The sequence below is a fragment of the Pelodiscus sinensis genome, chromosome 5 (assembly GCF_049634645.1).
Source record: "Pelodiscus sinensis isolate JC-2024 chromosome 5, ASM4963464v1, whole genome shotgun sequence".
Classification (NCBI taxonomy): Eukaryota; Metazoa; Chordata; order Testudines; family Trionychidae; genus Pelodiscus; species Pelodiscus sinensis.
The window spans coordinates 50,969,790-50,986,144 of NC_134715.1; the positions used below are offsets into that span (position 1 = coordinate 50,969,790).

At 42.9% G+C, this 16,355-nt stretch overlaps 1 protein-coding gene across 1 annotated transcript in view; it reads right to left on the minus strand.

The window, feature by feature from the left end:
* JADE1 (jade family PHD finger 1) overlaps positions 1 to 16,355 on the minus strand; it is a 274,830-nt gene that overhangs the window by 203,174 nt on the left and 55,301 nt on the right. The window contains exon 2 of the mRNA XM_075929965.1: positions 4,778 to 4,922. The gene's annotated coding sequence lies outside the window, so the exon portion shown is untranslated. The remainder of the gene's footprint in view (positions 1 to 4,777; positions 4,923 to 16,355) is intronic.

The following is a 16,355-nucleotide window of genomic DNA, read 5'->3' on the forward strand; positions in this document are numbered from 1 at the left end:
TGGTGAGGAGCAGCACTGTGGTACCAACCCGGCAGCACTCCAGCTGCTCTACCCCATGGCTTCCCCAAGTTCACCACTGGTCAGTTTCAGCAGTGGCCGACTTGGGGAAGCTGTAGGGCAGAGCAGCTGGGGTGCTGCCTGGTTGGTCCCACAGCACTGCCCCTCCAGCTGCTCTGCCCCATGGCTTCCCCAAGTCCGCCGCTCGTCAGTTTCAGCAGCGGCGGACTTGGGGAAGCCGTGGGGCAGAGTAGCTGGAGTGCTGCCGAGCGCCGAGCAGGGGGGTGAGGAGCAGCGCTGCGGGACCAACCCAGCAGCACCCCAGCTGCTCTGCACCGCTTCCCCAAGTCCACAGATGGTCAGTTTTAGCAGCAGCCGACTTGGGAAAGCAGCTCCAATTGTCCGGCTGGTCAGAGCACTTCCGGGTTCCAGTTGGTGCCGGACTATTGGGAGTGCAGGACCACTTGATGCTGGACAATTGGAGTTTTACTGTATTTCAAAATATAACAGGCTTACTATTCTGACGTCCCTGTAAACCTCTTTCCACGAGGCATATGGGACATTTTGAAATAGAGATTTGTTTCAAAATAAGTGCTGTGAAGACAGCTTATTTTGAAATTTGGTGCTATTTCAAAATTACCTTGAAATAAGCTGCACAATTTGCGTAGCTCAAATTGCATAGCTTATTTCAAGCTACGGGCAATGTAGATGCACCCATAGCGAGATGAATTTGCTGTGGGAGACAAATGAGAGCAGGTAAAGAAATGCCATGAAGTAGGACAGCATCATAAGGAATGCAACAATTTTTAGCAGTGTGTGCAAGAGGAGATCAAGATTCCAGAAAGATTCAGGCAGATTTGTACAACAGGAAGATAGCATGTGAGACAGTGATGAAGACATCTTGATTCTCCTTGAATCAAAGAGAATAACGGGTTCAGGTTGTTGGAACCAGGAGGGCAAAAAGGGGAAATGCCAAATTCTGCACATGTAAAAATGCTAAATTTGGAAACAGAATCTTCAATATAAGTTGGATACTGTTGCCTCCTTTTGGGTGAATTTGACTCTCACACCCCCATTACAAAGAGCAGATGCGTTCTAATAATGCATAATAAGAGTATAATGCAACCTACAGGAAAATGTGACCTCATAACAACTAACCTGAAAAATAACAGAGGGTACCAAGTAAAATTTGTAGTGGTGGTTGGTAAACAACATAGATGTCTCTCTTGGAGAACTAGAACCATATAAGCAATGGGTCTGATCAGACCCAGAACTGTATAGCTTCAGCTTAAGAAGCAAAGCAGAGTTTCTTGGACAATGGAAACTATTTTAAAAGCACATAGGAATGTTTTCAAAGGTGAGGAATATCTCAAAGAAAAGCTTTGGAACCTGTGTGCTTACCATAAAGTCAAATTCCAATGGCACTATGTACTCCACTACGCAAGGAGCTTGAAAGTCTGCAGAGCATGGGTATCATAGCACTTGCACAAGACAGTATTGCATAGATAAACAGCATGGTGCAGTCAGTGATTGGCAAACTGGGGACCCTCTTTTTAAGGTATGGAATTTTGGGCACCATGTTCAGACATTTAAACCCCTAATCTCTCAGAAGAATTCAAGGAACTTTCAAGCAAATGGGACTGACCATCACTCCTTACCTATACAGTAATGAGGAACCACTTGAAAAACAGCTAAGACACTGTTATAAAGCTATTCTTCTGGTTCAGATCTCATTAGCATTTGACACTCAAGAGTATTCCATCACAGGGGTGCCAAAACAGTCCAATATAGATGCTAATGGGTCAAAGGAACATGACCCTGTTACCAATGAAAGGTGACAAGTGGCAACCAGAAGAAAGGAGATGGCCAACTCTCAGAGAAATCAGGCACAGAGTCCAACAGGTCAGCCTATTAGCCCTAGAGACAGGTACTCCTGTGAATATTCACCCGTTAAAAGAAACACCAGAAGGAACTGAGAGAGATGCAGTGACACTGAGTTAATATAAATCAATTGCATAAAAGAGAAGTTATCTGAAGAAACAGGAGGCATTTTGAGGCAGTAGACAACACCCAGTAAGAGGCTAATTGCAGAATGAAGAGACAGAGAACCATCTGGAGATGAACTACACAGGGAGGGAAGAGACTGTAGAAATTGTCAGCAAGAAAGAGATAGGTCACTCCCTATGTAATTGCCCGTTCAGAAGACCAAACTATCACAAAGACAAGGTAACCAGCCAAGTCTGTGACAAAGACAAGACTCCAAATTGGCTAGATGCTAGCAACCTTTGCTGAAAGGGACACTGTGTGAGGTATGATGTCAAAAGGCAGGACAATGTAGCACTTTAAAGACCAACAAGATGGTTTATTAGATGATGAGCTTTCGTGGGCCAGACTCACTTCCTCAGATCAAATAGTGGAAGAAAATAGTCACAACCATATATACCAAAGGATACAATTAAAAAAAATGAACACATGAAAAGGACAAATCACATTTCAGAACACGAGGGGGATGCGGGGGGTGGGGGGAGAAAGGAAGGTAAGTGTCTGTGAATTGATATTAGAGGTGGGGAGAGTGGGATGTTTGTGAGTTAATGGTATTAGAGGTGATAATTGGGGAAGCTATCTTGATAATGGGTAAGATAGTTCAAGTGTTTGTTCATTCCTTTTTGGAGAGTGTCGAATTTTAACATGAATGACAGTTCAGAGGATTCCCTTTCAAGTGCAGATGTAAAAGGTCTTTGTAGCAGAATGCAGGTGGTTAAGTCATTGAGAGAGTGTCCTTTCTGGTTAAAATGGCAAGAAACTGTTTTTTCTTTGTGATCTTGTCTGATATGTTTTGTGGGCATTGATCCTTTGGTGAAGTGTCTGAGATGTTTGTCCAATGTACATAGCAGATGGACACTTTCGGCACATGATAGCATAGATTATATTTCTGGATGCGCAGGAATATGTGTTCTTGATCTTATAACTCACTTGGTTAGGTCCAATAATGGTATCAGCAGAATAAATATGTGGACAAAGCTGGCAACGGGGTTTGTTGCAAGGGAAGGTACCAGGGTTGGTATTAGTGTGGTATGTCCTGTGGTTGTTAAGAATCATCTTGAGGTTAGGTGGTTGTCTATAGGAGACTATGGGTCTGTCTCCCAGAGCCTCTTGGAGTATGGTATCCTGTTCCAGTATAGGCTGTAGTTTATTGATAATGTGTTGGACAGGTTTAAGTTGGGGGTTGTAGGTGATAAGTGGTGTTCCATTGTTGGTTTTCTTGGGTCTGTCTTGAAGTAGATGGTTTCTAGGTATTCGTCTGGCTCTTTCAATTTGCTTTTTTATTTCTCCGGGTGGGTAGTTGAGGTTTAAAGCTTGGTAGAGATCCTGAAGCTTCTGGTCTCTGTCAGTGGGATTAGAGCAGATGCAGTTGTATCGAAGGGCTTGGCTATAGACGATGGATCGTGTGGTGTGTTCTGGATGGGAGCTAGAAGCATGTAGGTAACTGTATGAGTCGGTGGGTTTTCTGTAGAGAGTGGTGTCTAATTTTCCATTGTTGATTTGTACTGTGGTGTCCAGGAAGTGGATCTCTCGTGTAGAATGGTCCAGGCTGAGGTTGATGGTGGGGTGTAGGTTGTTGAAATCTCTGTGGAATATCTCCAGTGTTTCTTGGCCATGCGTCCAGATCATAAAGATGTCATCGATGTACCGTAGGTAGAGAAGGGGTGAAAGGGGACGGGAGTTGAGGAAACGTTGTTCTAGGTCAGCCATAAAGATGTTAGCATACTGTGGGGCCATGCGTGTACCCATGGCTGTGCCGCTGATCTGGAGGTATAAGTTCTTCTTGAACTGGAAATAATTGTGGGTGAGAACAAAGTTTCATAGGTCTGCTATCAGGTTGGCAGTGGTGTCCTCTGGGATAGTGTTTCTAATTGCTTGTAATCCATCATGTGGGATGTTGGTATATAGAGCTTCTACGTGGTGGCAAGGATGGTGTTATTGGGGAGGTTATCGATGTTTTGTAGTTTCCTTAGGAAGTCAATAGTGTCTCAGAGATAGCTGGGGGTATTGGTTGCGACGGGTTTGAGAAGAGAGTCTACATTGCTGGATAGACCAGTAGTGAGCATGCCAATACCAGAGATGATGGGACGTCCGGGGTGCCCAGTATGTTGTCAGTTATTGTTCAGGGTGTACAACAAAGTATTTGTAAAATAGGGAAGAGGTATCGGTCAGTGGAACTTGAGTCAGAAGGCCCATGTTCCATAAAGGGGCTGTTACTAACAGAACATCCACTGAAAAGGAAACAAAGTGGAGTTAAGTTGAAAACAATGCCCCTACATGGACCAAGCAGGGCACAGGGTTTACATTTAATAAAGTTTCACTTTTTCAGTTGAACCTGGATTCAACTTTAATCTTTGCTAATGAAACAGCTTGAACTTGCTTGCTCCAACTCATCACACCCTAGCTTAGGACTTTTTAATGTTACTTTAGGGAATAGGGAGTTCTGATAATAAACAGCAACAATACTCTGTTAAATGGAAACAGTGCGTTTTGAATTATCTCAAGACCCTAGGCACTCCAACGTTAGATCTTACAGATCTCTCTTCTTTTTAGATTTTTGTAAAATAGACACGATTAAGAATGTGTGTTATGTTCATATATGTACAAATGTTTGTAGATGTGGATATAAACAAACTGTGCTACTATGTATGTCTATTTATTTACTACATACACTGTGTGCATAGGTGTAGGTAGCTGGGTAGGGAGTCTACTGAAAATGTATATTTTTCCCACTTACCTGATACTTTGTTTACAAGTCCAAGTTGAGGGGGAGTCCATTCAGACACGCTATTGTTTATATCCCAACACTGTGGTTTTATTCACTGCCTTTCATCTGAGCATCTCAAACCCCTTTACAAACACTGAAGTCTTGAAAGCACTCTCTAAAACAAATACATATTATTGTTGAGAGTGAACCAAATGACTTGTTTTTGTGCTAACATACTTAGCAATAGTATTCAGCTAAAGTCAAACAAGTGAGTACAGCAATAAATGATACAATCACTGGAACTGAACTTATCTTTTATTGTAGCAGGATGTTATGAATAAGCACAATGGACCAACTTCTTGGCCCTGCTCTGGCAGTGCAGAAGGTCAGGTCACACAAAAAGCCTGTTGTTGGACAAGACAAGACCATTTACAGTCCCAGCTGGTTATTTTTCCTTGGGGTAGAATCCTTCTTTCCTTTTTCATTTGAGGAGTCCTACTGAAGTCAATAGGGCTAATCTCATGTGAAAAGCAATTAAGATATGGCCCTTTCACTTTAGGGTCATACTAAATAATCCATTTGTTTAACAAAAACTATACCTTGGTTATCTCTTTGGATAGCTACAGAATAATCAATATTCAAAGAAAGTTTTCTGGCTGCGAGGCACAATTCAGAAGCCAAATTTAGAAATTCAGCCTTAATATTACATTGTGTGTGGTTTTTGTATATTGCAAAATATTTTCAGTAAGATGATGAAAAAAGTTGATAGCTTATTAAATGCCAGTGACTTCATTATAACAAGCTATTAATCACTTGTGTTGCTTCTTTATTCAATTGATAGCACAAGATTTATTTGTTTAGATATGATTTCTCTTACTCACTTATTATATATGCCCTTCCAGATTTATTTCACTCATCTGATGGATTACAACACCACATCGCTGCAACACTATTCAATATTGTTTTTATTCAAGGAAGTGTGCAGACTTGCCAAATAGCTCTGCCCTTCATATGGCCAGAAATCTCATATGGCCCTAGTCTACAAACACAGCTGATTGTTGAGCTTATTACCATAAGAAATCCCAATCCACTTCAATGTCCAGATCTCAGGGTAACCAACATCACAGCCGGCAATAAACATTTGTAGCTGTTTCTCCCCACTGCCCCACAAGTCTTACAGTTTTCAACTTGCCTGGTTTCCTGGGGCAAATAATGTTTTTTTCTGGACAGGCAAGTGGAAATTCACAGATCACTTTTTCACAATGCTTGATTCAGATAAAGTATATGAGAAAGTCATGAATCATGCCAGAGTTGCTGCTGCTGGGCTGTGTCATTGTGAAAGCATCTATCTTACTAACCTGGACAACAGATGCCAGGTTATTAGTATAGGTGGGCACAAATACTGATGATGGGACATGGGGACCCCAGCTGTAGTATAAAATACTAGACATTTTTATGGCTGTTGTATATTCTTTTCAAGGAAAGAATAATAAAGCTTACCTTGGAAGTGTCTCTCTCTCTCTCTGGACTTAATTCTCCACTGCTCTGCACCTAGGTATACACATTTGTGCAATGCTAGTGCAAACAATATAAAAATGCCACCATTCTTATTGAGTAGCTGTGCATGTACAATCATTTAGTACAGCTGTATTTGAGTGCATAAGGTGCAGGGCAGTAGATAATCTGGATGTTAAGATAATAGTTTTAATGACTGTTAAATATTCCTTTTAAATTATACGTAGGCACTATACAAGAGATATTTAGTCTTATTTGTAATAATACATTTATCTTTGATACAGCAGTTGCACACTGGGAAATCTACCTTTTGAGAAGTACCAAAAAACTAAAATCTTGAAAGTCTACAGAAAACGGCAAAGCTTGATGACAGATGGTTCCATGCCCCCAAGCATAAGGAAAGCAACTTAAGAGATTCTGAGTTTTCCACTAGTGTTTTGCAATGGATGATCCATCCCCATTTCAGCAAGTTTCTGAAGGTTGATCTTAAGAAAAAAAAAAATCACTAAACCCATTGGCCAAATGTTCTTTGTAATAGCTCCACTGACTTCTGTTTACACCAGCTGAGCTTCTTGTCCCAGGGCTTTCAGATCTCAGGTGGGCTGAGCTGCCTGGGGGAAGTCCATCCTGTTTTTCCATGATCTCTGTCAAAGGACTATTCAGTGTTAAAGAGGTAGAATTAATATCCTCTTCCAGCTACTGATTGTACCATTGCCCTTCATTAGTGGTAGGCTTAATGAAGAAAGAACAGAGTATAACATACTCTTGAATAGATTTGATATCAGTTTCCTCCACTTTGACCAGGCTTCCATGCTTTATCTATCTTGTTCCAAAGAGATATTTTTCAGACTGTTTTCTCTCTAAAATTGCTTTCAAAATGCAGGTAGATTAAGAAAGAAAACTTAGTTCACCACGTCTAAAAATCTAGTGTCATCCAGCTCTCCATTCCTCACTGCTGTTTGTTTCAGTAGTAAATGCTGTAGTCAACACTTGCATTTCCTTTCAGGTGTTGCCAGTGGAAAAAAAAGTTTATTTTTCCTATGTGGCAGGCCAAATCAATCTCCATGCAATTGACTCAGAACATTTTGAGCTGTGAGATGCTTTTCACAAAGCTTAGGTAGTCCCCCCCCCCCCCCCCCGGAAACATCACTAATATTATAGTTTCTGGCTTAGAACAAGTGAGCTAACATCTGTTCATGAATCTATCAGAAAGTGCATGTGTGTGTGTCTATTTTATATATATATATATATATATATATATATATATATATATATATATATATATTCCACAACATGTGTATGGAATACACGTATTCCACAAAATGCTAAAGTAACTAAGTCCATCCATGGTTCTGCCAGCCCTTCATCCAATGACCCAGCCAAAAAATAAGATTAAATAAATAAACCTGTAAACAGTCACTATGGTTACAAGAGAGCACAGCCACTATTCTTTAAGTCAATAGAGAACTTTATGAAATTGCAGTAGATTTTCCATCCACTTATTGTCTTTCCACAAATACAACTTTGTGCTGATACTTTCAATGTATGGGCTTTAAAGGTGACTAAGTTTGAACAAGAGCCCTTCTGTTGTTTGATTTCAGTGAGTATGAAAATAGATTTCTTCTTGTGAAAAAATTCTAACCAAAATGTTTTCTCACAGCTAGAGTAAAAACAGATATTAGAAATCTGAAACTTGTTAGTGATATTTCCCCTTTAGACCTAGTCTCTTCAAAGAGGTGGAGGGGGCAGAATATAGAGAAGTTAAAAACAATTAAAAAAACCCACACTATTCATTCATCCATCAGCTAAGATTTTAGTAGAGTGTGGTAAGTCTCAATCCATTAGTGACGAATATTTTCTCTGCTTAGCCTGGTACATTGACAGATAACTATTGGCACAACCTGCATGAGGAAGACTGAAATTATTTTTTATGAAATCCATCTGAGAAAATCCCTTTTAAAAAACTGTCTAAAACTGGGGGATTGAAGTGTTGGAGGAAATGACATAGATCTCACTAGATTACCGTCCTTCACAATTTTTGCTACATTCTACAGTATCTGAAAATTTCATTTAACCAAATTAAGTTTTAAGACTTTTCACTGTATTCAAGTCAGATAGAGCTGTCACAATCAACACAGATGCTGGCTGAAACTCTCTAAACCAGGACTCTCTGGTCTGGCAACATCCGTAGTCTGGCAGGACCATGGATGTTTCAGGACCAGAGAGTTCCAGTGCAGGGCTAGTGCCTAGGAACCCTGTGACACGGACCGGGCTGTGTCTGGGCACAGCTGAGGGCGTCCGCTCAGGGCGAATTGCTCAAATCCGGGGCTCCTTACAGCCCCCAGACTGGTGACCTCTCCAAACAGGCCACAAACCAGTCTCAGAGCGCTTCAGCTGCCTGCCTGAAGCCTCATGAGCAAAACCCCTCCGACACCCCAGCAATATCCATGCCACAAATGGCCCCGGGCCTATACACCGGTGGGGGGTCCTAGCACCCAATCCCACCTACCCCAAACAAGTCCTGTCCGGTTCCAAGGAACCAGCCACAGATCTGGTCAATTTACCCTCTGGATCTTACCCACAAATCACGCTGGGCCAATCCTTTAGAATCTAAAACTAAAGGTTTATTATCACAAGAAAGAAAAGCATGAGAGTAAGGTTGTTAAAGAATAGTACATTACATGAATCGAATCTCCCAGTTCTCGATGCAGGCTCTAGCAGAGATGTTACAGCTGCTGGTTTAAAAGTTCTTGTTGCACATCCTAGTATCAGGATGGGTTCACAGGTCTTCGGGGCTCTTCGATCCCTGCAATGCTGCCTCTGGGATGAAGTGCTGAGCTGAGAACAAAATGGCATCGACCACATGGCCTCTTTATACCTCCTCCCTGGCCTCTCCTTGTATGCAGCCAGTGACCTGGTCCTCATCCTCTCTCTGCTGGCAGCTCTTAGGTCTCTGCCCTCATGCTTTAGGTGTGTCCTTGGCCCATCAAGTGCCATTGTTCCACAGGGCCTGGCTAATCAGCCTGTCCATAGCAATGCTCAGCCACATTCAGAGAAATATTCAGCTTCCACACAGATTACAGATTCCTACCTACACACACAGACATACACTCACATAAATAGCGTACACAGGATCAGCAAACAATAAGCTCCCATTCAATACCCCACATGGCCCCCTTTCATACCAATTTCTGGGGCCAACACCCCCACCTAGGGGTGCAGCAGCGATCCGGCTGCTTCCCTCCAATTCAGTAATGTGACACCCTGCAGGCTGGTAGGATAGCGGGTGTCAGACATGGGGTAGTGGGGCTTCCCAGCAGGGCTGTGGGAGCCTGATGTGCAGTAGTTGGGTTGCCCAGCAGGGCAGCAGGAGCCAGACATTGCAGCAGGATCTCAGAGCACAGAGGCGGTAGTGCTACCTGGTAGAGTAGCAGGGGTGAGTGACAGGGAGATGACAGGAACTGTCCAGGAGGTCGGTAGTCAGGCCAGAGCTGTGGGAGGAGGGGGGGGGGCAGAAATGACCTCTAATTGTGCCAAATCAGGGAGGTCCAATCTGTTTTCATTTTTCCTATTAATTTTGTTTGCTTGTTAATTGTATCCTTCATGGGAAAAATGTATAAACAAATGGCAAATGATTTGTTTGTTTTGGGTTCTCCAATATAAAATAAAAAACTGCCACATTTCACATTGTAAATTCAGGTCCAGTTTGGGCTGGAATACTCTGTAGTGGCTGGAGAAATAGTGATGTCACAGAAGACAGAGTGAACAATTGAGGGGAAAAAGGAGTGTTAGACAAGCTATTTCAAGATCTTCACACTAGCTTGCGTTAACATCAGTAGAACTTAAACAATTAATTGATATCTGGGATTACAAAGACTTTGTTAAAGACTCAACATCTTCCTCCCCTTCAAATAAAGTGATATAGCTCACAATAAATATTCCTTAATCCTCAGGAGGGGCCTTCCCACAAAACCAGGGAAGACCAGAATTCACATTCCAGATATTTCTAGAGGTACAACTGAAGTAATTTCTAAAAAACCCAACTTCTCACTTTCTCTTTAGCAATCCTAGAAAGGCAGTGAACTCTAGTGGACAGAGCACTGCACTAGCAATCAGGAATTCTAGGTTCTATTTCTGGCTTTCCCACCGGCCTGCTCTGAGTCTCTGGTCAACTCACATCACCTCACTGTCACATCACTGTTTCCTCAACTACCATATGTCTGTGCTATCAGCTCCTCAGAGCACAGAATATTTTACAGTGTAGGTGTACTTTGGCACACATCTTGTTGGAAATGTTAAGATGCTACCATAATGCAAAATCCACAGTATATATCTGAGAAATTGTGTGTTTGTTTTCAAGAACCTTCCTCTTGTCATAACTTAAAGCAAGGTCAAGGTTTGGTTGTATCAGGAAAACACGATGAGCATGGAATGGAATTGCTTATCATAAAATTGTACAGAAAGGAGACAATCACTCAAACAGATTAAAGGAGCTGTCCAGGACTGCCCCAGCCCCAAGCCTTCCATCCCTCAGGCACCCTTTAGGGAGGACGGGAGGGACTAAAGCTTCCTCCCTCCCCAATTCTAATGGGGACATTGCTGGCTGTTTCCCCTGGATCCCTGATGAAAGGTAAGTGCACAGAGTGCTGCGTTCCTCACTCTGGCTTGGGGTGCAGGAGGCATATGGATCTGGACCTACCTCAGCTGCAGGACATGCACCCCTCCCTTGGCTACGCCAGATATAGCTGCAATGGCCATGGAGAGGCGCTTCTCACCTGGCCCCAAACTCCTGCAGTGAGAGAGGGCTGAGTAGTAGGGGGAAGCCACTGGCAAGCCACAAGACTCTTTGTTCACCTGAGTGTCTGCAGGCACAACTGTTCACAGCTCCCAGTGGTTATGGTTTGCTGTTCCCAGCCATTGGGAGCTATGGGAAGTGATGGTCTGGCCCAGATCACTTGCCACAGCTCTCATTGGTCAGGAATGGCAAAACGCAGCCACTGAGAGCTGCAAGTGGCCATCTCTGCACATGCACAAGTAAACAAAGCATCTCATGACCTGCCATCAGCTTACCCTGATGAACTACAACCCAAAGTTTGAAAACACCTGGTTTAGAGAAAAAACACATTCTAGCCAAACAATGACACCAACAGAAAAACGCATTAACTCCTCATCCTCCCTAATCACTCATCAAGGAGACTCCGAATCTTAGTTAAAATGAAAATATGCCAAGTCATATTTTTTTCCTTAAAAATAACCTAATAAATTTAATGGATGAACATGTTAATGCAATTTGAATGTTGCCATTAAAGTTTCAGGAAGTCAGGAAATATAGAAGTTAAGGAAACAAAAGTAATGTTAACTGATACATTGCACATACATACTATTTTCTGTCATTTAATACGTTATCACAGGGGTGTGTGTGGGGGGGGTAGGGGTGGAGGGTGCGAACACACTCCATCCTGTGGTCCCCCAAGTAAATGTGAGGGTCTCTGCAGCTGCCTTCCAGCTGGTCCATGGCTCGAGCTCAGTCCCCCTCCTTCCTACTGCAACAGGAAGCTCACACTGGTGCTCCAGCCTCCCCCGGCCAGTGAGGCTGGAGTGTCAGAGTTGGCTTCCCATGGGGGGGTGGAGCAGGAGAGGAGAAAGCCCTGAATCTTGCTGTGAGATCCAGCTCGCAGGGAAGAAGCACTCCCCCTCCCACTGTTGGGGGAACAGCACAACAATCTGGCCAATGGGAGCAGCAGGAGATGATGCATGTGACAGAGCCTGGGAGTGGTGCAGGGCACAAAGGCCCCACACACAAACACCTTGCATTCCTAGCCCCTCACTCATACCCCTGGCCAAGATCCCACACCCCCAGCCTGTTCCTGCACCCTCCTTCCTGGCCATACACTGCACCTTTCCTTGCTCTTGCCCCTCCCCCTGGCCAGACACCCTACTCCCAAGCCTGCTCCCAACCTCCCATCCAGACTTCGCACCCTTATTCCTTCTTGTTCCTCACTTCCCAACCAGATCTTGCACCCCCATTCCACACTGGCAGCCCTGTTCCACACACTAAACCCCCATTTTCATAGAATCATAGAATACTAGGACTGGAATGGACCTCGAGAGGTCATCGAGTCCAGTCCCCTGCCCTCATGACAGGACCAAATACTGTCTAGTCCATCTCTGTAGACATTTATCTAACCTACTCTTAAATATCTCCAGAGATGGGGGTTCCACAACCTCCCTGGGCAATTTATTCCAGTGTTTGACTACCCTGAAGGTTAGGTACTTTTTCCTAATGTCCAACCTAAACCTCCCTTGCTGCAGTTTAAGCCCATTGCTTCTTGTTCTATCCTCAGAGGCCAAGATGAACACGTTTTCTCCCTCCTCCTTATGACACCTTTTTAGATATCTGAAAACTGCTATCATATCCCCCCCTCAGTCTTCTCTTTTCTAAACTAAACAAACCTAATTCCTTCAGCCTTCCTTCATAGGTCATGTTCTCTAGACCTTTAATCATTCTTGTTGCTCTTCTCTGGACCCTCTCCAAGAAAGATGTGGAGAAACTGAAATGTGGTGCCCAGAACTGGACACAATACTCCAACTGAGGCCTAACCAGCGCAGAGTAGAGCGGAAGAATGACTTCTCATGTCTTGCTCACAACAACCTGTTAATGCATTCCAACCCCAAAGCCGGGGGGGGTCCACAAAATCCACTAACCCTGGAACCCCAGAAGTGTAAATCTGGCCTATGGGAAGCCCTGAACCTCAGTCCTCCCTCTTCTTCCTACCCCAGTGGGGCTGCAGAGCCAGACAAATTAAGTGGCCCCCAACTGAGACACATCAGTGAGGACTGAGTTGTGGGGTTTTTTTGTTTGCTTCACTGGTGTGGTCCCCAGCTGATTTTTCTGTAGGTCAGTGGGCCCAACCCAAAAATGTTTCCCACCCATGCCATAAATAAAGAGAATATGGGAACCTTTTCTGTTGGACATAAATTAATATTTTACTTATTTTATCAAACTTCATTTTAAACAAACATAAGAAAGTTAAAGCACTTCAAGTAATGTTTCCTTTCTTACTGGTTAAATTAAACCATTCTCCCTAGCTGCAGCACTAGCAAAATGGCTCTGGCATAATTATGTAATTAACGGAGAGTTTCCGTTAGCAACTGGTGGTCCACGGAAGTTTGCATTGAGACAGGGAGGCCCAAAAGTTTGAGAAGCACTGTGTTAGGGGGATGGGAGAATACTGTGTTGCAGGGAGATGGGCAGGCGGGGCTGGTAGCAGTGTGCCAGCGCAGGGGAACAGGCAACTCCCACATATGAAGAGCGGCTTGGGCCCAGCCCTGCTGGCCGGAAGCCCCACCTGCACTCACCCGGCACTGGCCTGGCTGAGAAGGTAGAGAAGCAGCAGATCGAGGCATCCGAGGGAACGGGGGGCCATGGCAGCCGCATTGCCGGCCATGATCCCAGAAGGTAATTTCTGTAAAACCTTTATTACTGTATAATCTTTAGTATATTATAACAATATCATTTTACCAATCACGGTTTCCACTCACATTTTTCATTAACCTCTTTTATGAACATTCAGTCCGTATTTACAAAAAGCACCATCCCCCAGAAATTCCTGCACATGGGCCTGTATCATTAATACAATGAAAAAACTGAATTAGACAACACTGCATGCAGCTAAGTTAACTTGCTGTAGAACCCTGTAGAACCCTGATTTTTTTTTCATTTTCCAGTTTTGTGCATGTTGCACAGTCTATCGTATTTCATACAAAAATGAGAGTTAGTAAAGAAAAGATATGTAATTCCTGATCCTGCAGAACTTGATCAGGCAACGCAATGGGATTTGACTGAGTAAGGGACTACAAAAATTAGGCCCTTTCTAAAGGATGGGAGACAAACTTCCTGAACTGTTGTCGTTGCAATATACAAAGTCCTCTCCCCGGGAAAGTTTTCCTAAAATAATCATCTCATCTTACACATCACCTTCCTTCTCCACTTTAGAGCTCATTATGCAAAGGTTTCCAAAATGATCTACTACTGAAAAAAAACTAATATTTCACAGGTGCACTTTCACTGTAGAGTGCACAAGTATCACCTTGTCATCATCATAGCCAACACATTCCCCACAATCACATTGTCAGCTGCTTGTATTGTTTGTCCTTATGGGTTTGTTGGAAATGCATAGAACTGCCATGTGAAAAATTTCCAGGTGCAAGTATATAGCCTTACATCTGTTTTTCTTCTCATGCAATTTCTCTCTCCCAGTCTTTATATGATTTCCATGTGTTCCAATTATTTTATCACTAGCATACAAAATATACAGCACCTTTTTTTAAAGAGCACAATAATATCCAAAGCATAGGCAACACAGGGCTCTAAGGCGATATCTACACTGCAGGCTTTTTGCGCAAGAAGCTTTTAGCGGAAGAGATCTTCCACAAAAACTTCTTGCGCAAAAATCACATCCACACCTCAAAAGTGCAGCACAAAAGCAATGTGCTTTTGCGCAAGAGCATCCACACTATATGGACACTCTTGTACAAGAAAGTTCTGATGGCCATTCATAGAATGGCTATCAGAGCACCTGTGCTTTTTGTGATAGGCTCTTTTTGTGCAAGAAACCCCTGTTGAGCATCCACATGCAACAGTTTTGCGCAAAAAGGAGTTATTCCTCGTAGGGAGAGGTATACCTACACTGAACTCCGCCCCCCCCCGTTCTGCCGTTTTACTATAAATTTTCTTGTGCAAGAATGCGTTTGAGATGTGGACGCTCTGAAAGTTTGTGCAAAACCCGCTGATTTTGTGCAAAAACCCTGTACAGTAGACACAGCCTGAGATTAAGGTGCTTTTTACCTGGATTTTTTTTATCGTTATCATAAGTAAACAAAATATTAGTCCTAACTTTGTGATGCTGCTCTATCTTCTCTGCTGTTCTTTTCACTTTCATCCATCTCTAAACCTTCTTTTACCTGGAAGCTTTCATTCTTTCAGTATATTAATGCAATATTTAAAAACATGCCTCATGTAAATTACCAAATCATTTCTAAAGATAATTTGGATCCCAAATTCTGCATACAAAAGCAGCTAGTATTCTCTCCTGTGGATTTCAGCTCCAACTTTGCACTGTCCTCTCCTCCCTCTTTGAGCAAAACTAAAGATCCCTTCACCAGGAAGTTTTGAAACTTCTGAGCTTGGATGCAAATTTGCATCACTTTACATATGTTAGATTATTCTTCTTTATAGATGCATGATAAAAAAAATCACAGCACTGTCTCTCACCTTAGGAAGAAGTACTTCACAACAATGGCTTTTAGTTTCCAGAGTCACAATAGCGTTTCCTTCTACCTAGTAAATTAGTAAAAACCTTGAGCTTTGTTTTGTGTACGGCCTTGATAACGTGTAAACTTATATCACCCTAGGGGACACTGTAACCCAGACATCTCCTCCAACTCGCTATCCCTCCCTAATTCTCTTCTTGTTGCCAGACAGCAGTAATTGACAGCAGTAAATTGCTATGGCAGCTACAACAATGGCACAGCTACTTTGGCCAGTGAGAGAGGAGGAGGATGGAGTAGAAACAAGACTTGTCCATTCACCACCCATTCGCTCTGGGATGAGGGTAACATGGCAGTTAAATTATGCCTGTCTCAAAGTCTGCAGAGCCCACATAAGGAAGTTCGTACGTTGGTGCCTGAAGTGTTCCACACCACTTTTTTTGAGATTAGGATTTAAAGCTCCACTGTAGGTTAGAGTGACCACAACTAAACAGTGGGTAGTGGCACTGACAGATACAGCCAAAGTCCTGGCCTATTCAACTTGTCCTAAAAAGTTGTAAATAGGATTGCAAATGTGCAGAATCAAATGTGAAATCTGTACTTTTTATATTGCACAGTTTTCTATAAACTGATAGCAATATGTCAACTTTTTAAAAACAATTCATAAGCCACATAGTTGGTGAAAATTCAGGCAATTTTGATCCGCTCTTTAGCCTACTTTAGAAAGGCCTCCTTGAATATTGCAGCATCTCCAATGCAATAATCACATCTTTAATGCCTAAATAAAAAGGGCTTTCTTGAAAAATGTTGGTCCTCCTCCCTG